The sequence below is a fragment of the Acanthopagrus latus genome, chromosome 19, assembly GCF_904848185.1.
Source record: "Acanthopagrus latus isolate v.2019 chromosome 19, fAcaLat1.1, whole genome shotgun sequence".
NCBI classification, from domain to species: domain Eukaryota; kingdom Metazoa; phylum Chordata; class Actinopteri; order Spariformes; family Sparidae; genus Acanthopagrus; species Acanthopagrus latus.
The window spans coordinates 24,920,239-24,928,286 of NC_051057.1; the positions used below are offsets into that span (position 1 = coordinate 24,920,239).

Genomic DNA, 8,048 nt, shown 5'->3' on the forward strand with positions numbered 1-8,048 from the left:
TTTATATCATGAATTATCTATTTATTTATTTATTTATTTATTTATTTATTTATTTATTAATCTAACTAATCCTATATTAGCAGCTTTAAGGCTGTATGAATTAATCCATTTTTTAAGCTAATATTTATATAATGAAGTAAATACTGCTCTCTGAGGGTTCTATGATATCATTTAATCTCTAGGGTTAGGGGTTAGGGTTAGGGTAGGTGAAAGGAAAGAAATGGAAACCACTATGTGGTCTCCATGGTGCACTCTCCACCCCAAGGATGGCTAGTCCCCCATCCCCATGCTCCACTAATTGGGCTTTATCGGCGCGGTGTATTTATATAATAATATTTTTAATATAGTTGAATGTTTATATATAATGAAATTAAAGATATATCAAGTATAATTATGTTCTTTAGTTGTTTTTAACACCGCTTCTTTTTTTGTATTTTTATATTTTTCTATTTTTTTGTATTTTTTTGTATTTTTTTGTATTTTTTGTTTTTTCCTGGTTTGGCTTTATTTTTATTTTTATTTTCCAAGTAATTCCCACCCTTGTTTAATTTGGTTAACCATTGTCTTTTCCTTTTCCTTCTGTAGGTGGCGCTCGCGCGACGTTTCGTCTGGTCTGTGACTTCTTCAGGCTGGCCATCCTACGTATGAATTTACTTGAACCCTGGAGAGATGTTGCTCCCTCAGTGGTTCTTGCCAAACTGACTTGTCTTCTGTTCTAACTTCCCTTTTATACTCCGCCCACTCTGTCTTTTCTCTTTTAGTAAATTCCCTTTAGTTTTCTAAATCTGTGTATTAGTTATCCAATGAAATGGCTTGTTTTATTTATGTTATTTTTAACCCAACTAATTTAGAATTATGTATTTCTAACCTAATGTTTCACTATTTATATTTTTTTAACTATTTTGTTATTCTATTTATATTTTTTTAACTATTTTGTTATTTCACTTGTTTGTTGTCATTAACTTATTTATCAACTAATAAATTATTAAACCCTAACCTTCTTATGAATTATTCTGTCAATTAATAAATTTATTTACCCAAATTTCCTTATTCTTTTCCCTCTTTATTTCCCTTTTCCATAACTCATCCTCCATCCTTCACCCTAGGCCGGTGCCTATATTATAACGTACCTCGTATATAATTTGCCTGCCATTGGTGGGGACTTTTCCAAGGGGCTTATACGGAACCTAAAAGTAATGGCCGACTTGGCTCATTTGGACCTCTAAGGTCAATTTACGGGCCTATGTTAGGGTTTGGGGATTAGAATAGGGCAGGGAACCAAATTGGGGTTGGAATATAGGTTATGGGGTTGGGGCCACAACTGGGGCTAAAATATAACCAATTAAAAAACTAGAAGAGAGGTTAGGGTCTGGGTTGGGTTTAGGCTTAATTTCGAATAGGGTTGGGGTTAGAGTAAGGGACTGGATAGGCTTAATTTAGCATATGAATGGGTTGGGTTTAGGCTTAAATTCAAATGGGGTTGGGATTAGAGTAAGGGGCTGGGGAGGCTTAGCTTAGCTTACAAATGGAGGGGAGGGAGACCGACCAATCCATGGGAGGCCCTGGCAAGGTTAGGTGATAGGGAAAGAATGGGAACCACTATGTGGTCCCCATGGTGCACTCTCCACCCCAAGGATGGCTAGCCTCCCATCCCCATGCTCCACTAATTGGGCTTTATCGGCGCGGTGTATTTATATAATAATATTTTAAATTCTAGTTGAATGTTTATTTATAATGAAATTAAAGATATATCAAGTATAATTATGTTCTTTAGTTGTTTTTAACACCGCTTCTTTTTTGTATTTATATTTTTCTATTTTTTTGTATTTTTTTGTATTTTTTTGTATTTTTGTTTTTTCCTGGTTTGGCTTTATTTATTTTATTTTCCAAGTAATTCCCACCCTTGTTTAATTTGGTTAACCATTGTCTTTTCCTTTTCCTTCTGTAGGTGGCGCTCGCGCGACGATTCGTCTGGTCTGTGACTTCTTCAGGCTGGCCATCCTACGTATGAATTTCCTTGAACCCTGGAGAGATGTTGCTCCCTCAGTGGTTCTTGCCAAACTGACTTGTCTTCTGTTCTAACTTCCCTTTTATACTCCGCCCACTCTGTCTTTTCTGTTTTAGTAATTTCCCTTTTTTTTTCTTTATCTGTGTATTAGTTATCCAATGAAATGGCTTGTTTTATTTATGTTATTTTTAACCCAACTAATTTAGAATTATGTATTTCTAACCTAATGTTTCACTATTTATATTTTTTTAACTATTTTGTTATTCTATTTATATTTTTTTAACTATTTTGTTATTTCACTTGTTTGTTGTCATTAACTTATTTATCAACTAATAAATTATTAAACCCTAACCTTCTTATGAATTATTCTGTCAATTAATAAATTTATTTACCCAAATTTCCTTATTCTTTTCCCTCTTTATTTCCCTTTTCCATAACTCATCCTCCATCCTTCACCCTAGGCCGGTGCCTATATTATAACGTACCTCGTATATAATTTGCCTGCCATTGGTGGGGACTTTTCCAAGGGGCTTATACGGAACCTAAAAGTAATGGCCGACTTGGCTCATTTGGACCTCTAAGGTCAATTTACGGGCCTATGTTAGGGTTTGGGGATTAGAATAGGGCAGGGAACCAAATTGGGGTTGGAATATAGGTTATGGGGTTGGGGCCACAACTGGGGCTAAAATATAACCAATTAAAAAACTAGAAGAGAGGTTAGGGTCTGGGTTGGGTTTAGGCTTAATTTCGAATAGGGTTGGGGTTAGAGTAAGGGACTGGATAGGCTTAATTTAGCATATGAATGGGTTGGGTTTAGGCTTAAATTCAAATGGGGTTGGGATTAGAGTAAGGGGCTGGGGAGGCTTAGCTTAGCTTACAAATGGAGGGGAGGGAGACCGACCAATCCATGGGAGGCCCTGGCAAGGTTAGGTGATAGGGAAAGAATGGGAACCACTATGTGGTCCCCATGGTGCACTCTCCACCCCAAGGATGGCTAGCCTCCCATCCCCATCATCCACTAATTGGGCTTTATCGTCGCGGTGTATTTATATAATAATGTATAAAATTTCTAGTTTAATATTTATTTATCATAAAATTAAATATATATCAAGTATGAATGTTTGTAGTTGTATTTGTTTTTAACACCGCTTCTTTTTTTATATTTTTTTATTTTTTTCTATTTTTTTGTATTTTTTGTTTTTTCCTGGTTTGGCTTTATTTTTATTTTCCAATTAATTCCCACCCTTGTTTAATTTGGTTAACCATTGTCTTTTCCTTTTCCTTCTGTAGGTGGCGCTCGCGCGACGTTTCGTCTTGACTGTGACTTCTTCAGGCTGGCCATCCTACGTATAAATTTCCCTGAACCCTGGAGAGATGTTGCTCCCTCAGTGGTTCATGCCAAACTGACTTGTCTTCTGTTCTAACTTCCCTTTTATACTCCGCCCACTCTGTCTTTTCTCTTTTAGTAAATTCCCTTTAGTTTTCTAAATCTGTGTATTAGTTATCCAATGAAATGGCTTGTTTTATTTATGTTATTTTTAACCCAACTAATTTAGAATTATGTATTTCTAACCTAATGTTTCACTATTTATATTTTTTTAACTATTTTGTTATTCTATTTACTGTTATTTCACTTGTTTGTTGTCATTAACTTATTTATCAACTAATAAATTATTAAACCCTAACCTTCTTATGAATTATTCTGTCAATTAATAAATTTATTTACCCAAATTTCCTTATTCTTTTCCCTCTTTATTTCCCTTTTCCATAACTCATCCTCCATCCTTCACCCTAGGCCGGTGCCTATATTATAACGTACCTCGTATATAATTTGCCTGCCATTGGTGGGGACTTTTCCAAGGGGCTTATACGGAACCTAAAAGTAATGGCCGACTTGGCTCATTTGGACCTCTAAGGTCAATTTACGGGCCTATGTTAGGGTTTGGGGATTAGAATAGGGCAGGGAACCAAATTGGGGTTGGAATATAGGTTATGGGGTTGGGGCCACAACTGGGGCTAAAATATAACCAATTAAAAAACTAGAAGAGAGGTTAGGGTCTGGGTTGGGTTTAGGCTTAATTTCGAATAGGGTTGGGGTTAGAGTAAGGGACTGGATAGGCTTAATTTAGCTTATAAATGGGTTGGGTTTAGGCTTAAATTCAATTGGGGTTGGGATTAGAGTAAGGGACTGGGGAGGCTTAACTTAGCGTACAAATGGAGGGGAGGGAGACCAACCAATCCATGGGAGGCCCTGGCGAGGTTAGGTGAAAGGAAAGAAATGGAAACCACTATGTGGTCTCCATGGTGCACTCTCCACCCCAAGGATGGCTAGTCCCCCATCCCCATGCTCCACTAATTGGGCTTTATCGGCGCGGTGTATTTATATAATAATATTTTTAATATAGTTGAATGTTTATATATAATGAAATTAAAGATATATCAAGTATAATTATGTTCTTTAGTTGTTTTTAACACCGCTTCTTTTTTGTATTTTATATTTTTCTATTTTTTTGTATTTTTTTGTATTTTTTTGTATTTTTTGTTTTTTCCTGGTTTGGCTTTATTTTTAATTTTATTTTCCAAGTAATTCCCACCCTTGTTTAATTTGGTTAACCATTGTCTTTTCCTTTTCCTTCTGTAGGTGGCGCTCGCGCGACGTTTCGTCTTGACTGTGACTTCTTCAGGCTGGCCATCCTACGTATAAATTTCCCTGAACCCTGGAGAGATGTTGCTCCCTCAGTGGTTCATGCCAAACTGACTTGTCTTCTGTTCTAACTTCCCTTTTATACTCCGCCCACTCTGTCTTTTCTCTTTTAGTAAATTCCCTTTAGTTTTCTAAATCTGTGTATTAGTTATCCAATGAAATGGCTTGTTTTATTTATGTTATTTTTAACCCAACTAATTTAGAATTATGTATTTCTAACCTAATGTTTCACTATTTATATTTTTTTAACTATTTTGTTATTCTATTTATATTTTTTTAACTATTTTGTTATTTCACTTGTTTGTTGTCATTAACTTATTTATCAACTAATAAATTATTAAACCCTAACCTTCTTATGAATTATTCTGTCAATTAATAAATTTATTTACCCAAATTTCCTTATTCTTTTCCCTCTTTATTTCCCTTTTCCATAACTCATCCTCCATCCTTCACCCTAGGCCGGTGCCTATATTATAACGTACCTCGTATATAATTTGCCTGCCATTGGTGGGGACTTTTCCAAGGGGCTTATACGGAACCTAAAAGTAATGGCCGACTTGGCTCATTTGGACCTCTAAGGTCAATTTACGGGCCTATGTTAGGGTTTGGGGATTAGAATAGGGCAGGGAACCAAATTGGGGTTGGAATATAGGTTATGGGGTTGGGGCCACAACTGGGGCTAAAATATAACCAATTAAAAAACTAGAAGAGAGGTTAGGGTCTGGGTTGGGTTTAGGCTTAATTTCGAATAGGGTTGGGGTTAGAGTAAGGGACTGGATAGGCTTAATTTAGCATATGAATGGGTTGGGTTTAGGCTTAAATTCAAATGGGGTTGGGATTAGAGTAAGGGGCTGGGGAGGCTTAGCTTAGCTTACAAATGGAGGGGAGGGAGACCGACCAATCCATGGGAGGCCCTGGCAAGGTTAGGTGATAGGGAAAGAATGGGAACCACTATGTGGTCCCCATGGTGCACTCTCCACCCCAAGGATGGCTAGCCTCCCATCCCCATCATCCACTAATTGGGCTTTATCGTCGCGGTGTATTTATATAATAATGTATAAAATTTCTAGTTTAATATTTATTTATCATAAAATTAAATATATATCAAGTATGAATGTTTGTAGTTGTATTTGTTTTTAACACCGCTTCTTTTTTTATATTTTTTTATTTTTTTCTATTTTTTTGTATTTTTTGTTTTTTCCTGGTTTGGCTTTATTTTTATTTTCCAATTAATTCCCACCCTTGTTTAATTTGGTTAACCATTGTCTTTTCCTTTTCCTTCTGTAGGTGGCGCTCGCGCGACGTTTCGTCTTGACTGTGACTTCTTCAGGCTGGCCATCCTACGTATAAATTTCCCTGAACCCTGGAGAGATGTTGCTCCCTCAGTGGTTCATGCCAAACTGACTTGTCTTCTGTTCTAACTTCCCTTTTATACTCCGCCCACTCTGTCTTTTCTCTTTTAGTAAATTCCCTTTAGTTTTCTAAATCTGTGTATTAGTTATCCAATGAAATGGCTTGTTTTATTTATGTTATTTTTAACCCAACTAATTTAGAATTATGTATTTCTAACCTAATGTTTCACTATTTATATTTTTTTAACTATTTTGTTATTCTATTTATATTTTTTTAACTATTTTGTTATTTCACTTGTTTGTTGTCATTAACTTATTTATCAACTAATAAATTATTAAACCCTAACCTTCTTATGAATTATTCTGTCAATTAATAAATTTATTTACCCAAATTTCCTTATTCTTTTCCCTCTTTATTTCCCTTTTCCATAACTCATCCTCCATCCTTCACCCTAGGCCGGTGCCTATATTATAACGTACCTCGTATATAATTTGCCTGCCATTGGTGGGGACTTTTCCAAGGGGCTTATACGGAACCTAAAAGTAATGGCCGACTTGGCTCATTTGGACCTCTAAGGTCAATTTACGGGCCTATGTTAGGGTTTGGGGATTAGAATAGGGCAGGGAACCAAATTGGGGTTGGAATATAGGTTATGGGGTTGGGGCCACAACTGGGGCTAAAATATAACCAATTAAAAAACTAGAAGAGAGGTTAGGGTCTGGGTTGGGTTTAGGCTTAATTTCGAATAGGGTTGGGGTTAGAGTAAGGGACTGGATAGGCTTAATTTAGCATATGAATGGGTTGGGTTTAGGCTTAAATTCAAATGGGGTTGGGATTAGAGTAAGGGGCTGGGGAGGCTTAGCTTAGCTTACAAATGGAGGGGAGGGAGACCGACCAATCCATGGGAGGCCCTGGCAAGGTTAGGTGATAGGGAAAGAATGGGAACCACTATGTGGTCCCCATGGTGCACTCTCCACCCCAAGGATGGCTAGCCTCCCATCCCCATCATCCACTAATTGGGCTTTATCGTCGCGGTGTATTTATATAATAATGTATAAATTTCTAGTTTAATATTTATTTATCATAAAATTAAAGATATATCAAGTATAATTATGTTCTTTAGTTGTTTTTAACACCGCTTCTTTTTTTGTATTTTTATATTTTTCTATTTTTTTGTATTTTTTTGTATTTTTTTGTATTTTTTGTTTTTTCCTGGTTTGGCTTTATTTTTATTTTTATTTTCCAAGTAATTCCCACCCTTGTTTAATTTGGTTAACCATTGTCTTTTCCTTTTCCTTCTGTAGGTGGCGCTCGCGCGACGTTTCGTCTGGTCTGTGACTTCTTCAGGCTGGCCATCCTACGTATGAATTTACTTGAACCCTGGAGAGATGTTGCTCCCTCAGTGGTTCTTGCCAAACTGACTTGTCTTCTGTTCTAACTTCCCTTTTATACTCCGCCCACTCTGTCTTTTCTGTTTTAGTAAATTCTTTTAGGTTTTCTAAATCTGTATGTTAATTATCCAATGAAATGGCTTGTTTGTATTTCTTATTTTAAACCCTACTAATTTTGAATTATTTATTTCTTCACCTAATGTTTCACTATTTATATTTTTTTTGACTATGTTGTTATTTAACTTATTTATTGTCATTAACTTATTTATCAACTAATGAATTATTAACCCCTAACCTCCTTGTAAATTATCCTGTCAATTAATAAATTTATTTACCCAAATTTCCTAATCCTTTTCCCTCTTTATTTCCCTTTTTCTATGACTCATCCTCCATCCTTCACCCTAGGCCGGTGCCTATATCATAACGTACCTCGTATATACTTTGCCTGCCTTTGGTGGGGACTTTTCCAAGGGGCTTATACGGAAACTAAAAATAATGGCCGACTTGGCTCATTTGGACCTCTAAGGTCAATTTACGGGCCTATGTTAGGGTTTGGGGATTAGAATAGGGCAGGGAACCAAATTGGGGTTAG

The 8,048-nt window shown here is 36.2% G+C and overlaps 1 long non-coding RNA gene across 2 annotated transcripts; it reads left to right on the top strand.

Moving 5' to 3' along the window:
• The first annotated feature begins 228 nt into the window (after positions 1-228).
• LOC119008235 lies at positions 229-7,737 on the top strand. Of its 2 annotated transcripts, none has more exons than XR_005071361.1 (3): positions 229-642; positions 1,949-2,005; positions 7,370-7,737. It is a non-coding gene; the product is annotated as an uncharacterized LOC119008235 (long non-coding RNA). The 2 variants fall into 2 exon arrangements; XR_005071362.1 differs by lacking the exon at positions 7,370-7,737 and adding an exon at positions 3,299-3,601.
• The last annotated feature ends 311 nt before the right edge of the window (positions 7,738-8,048 follow it).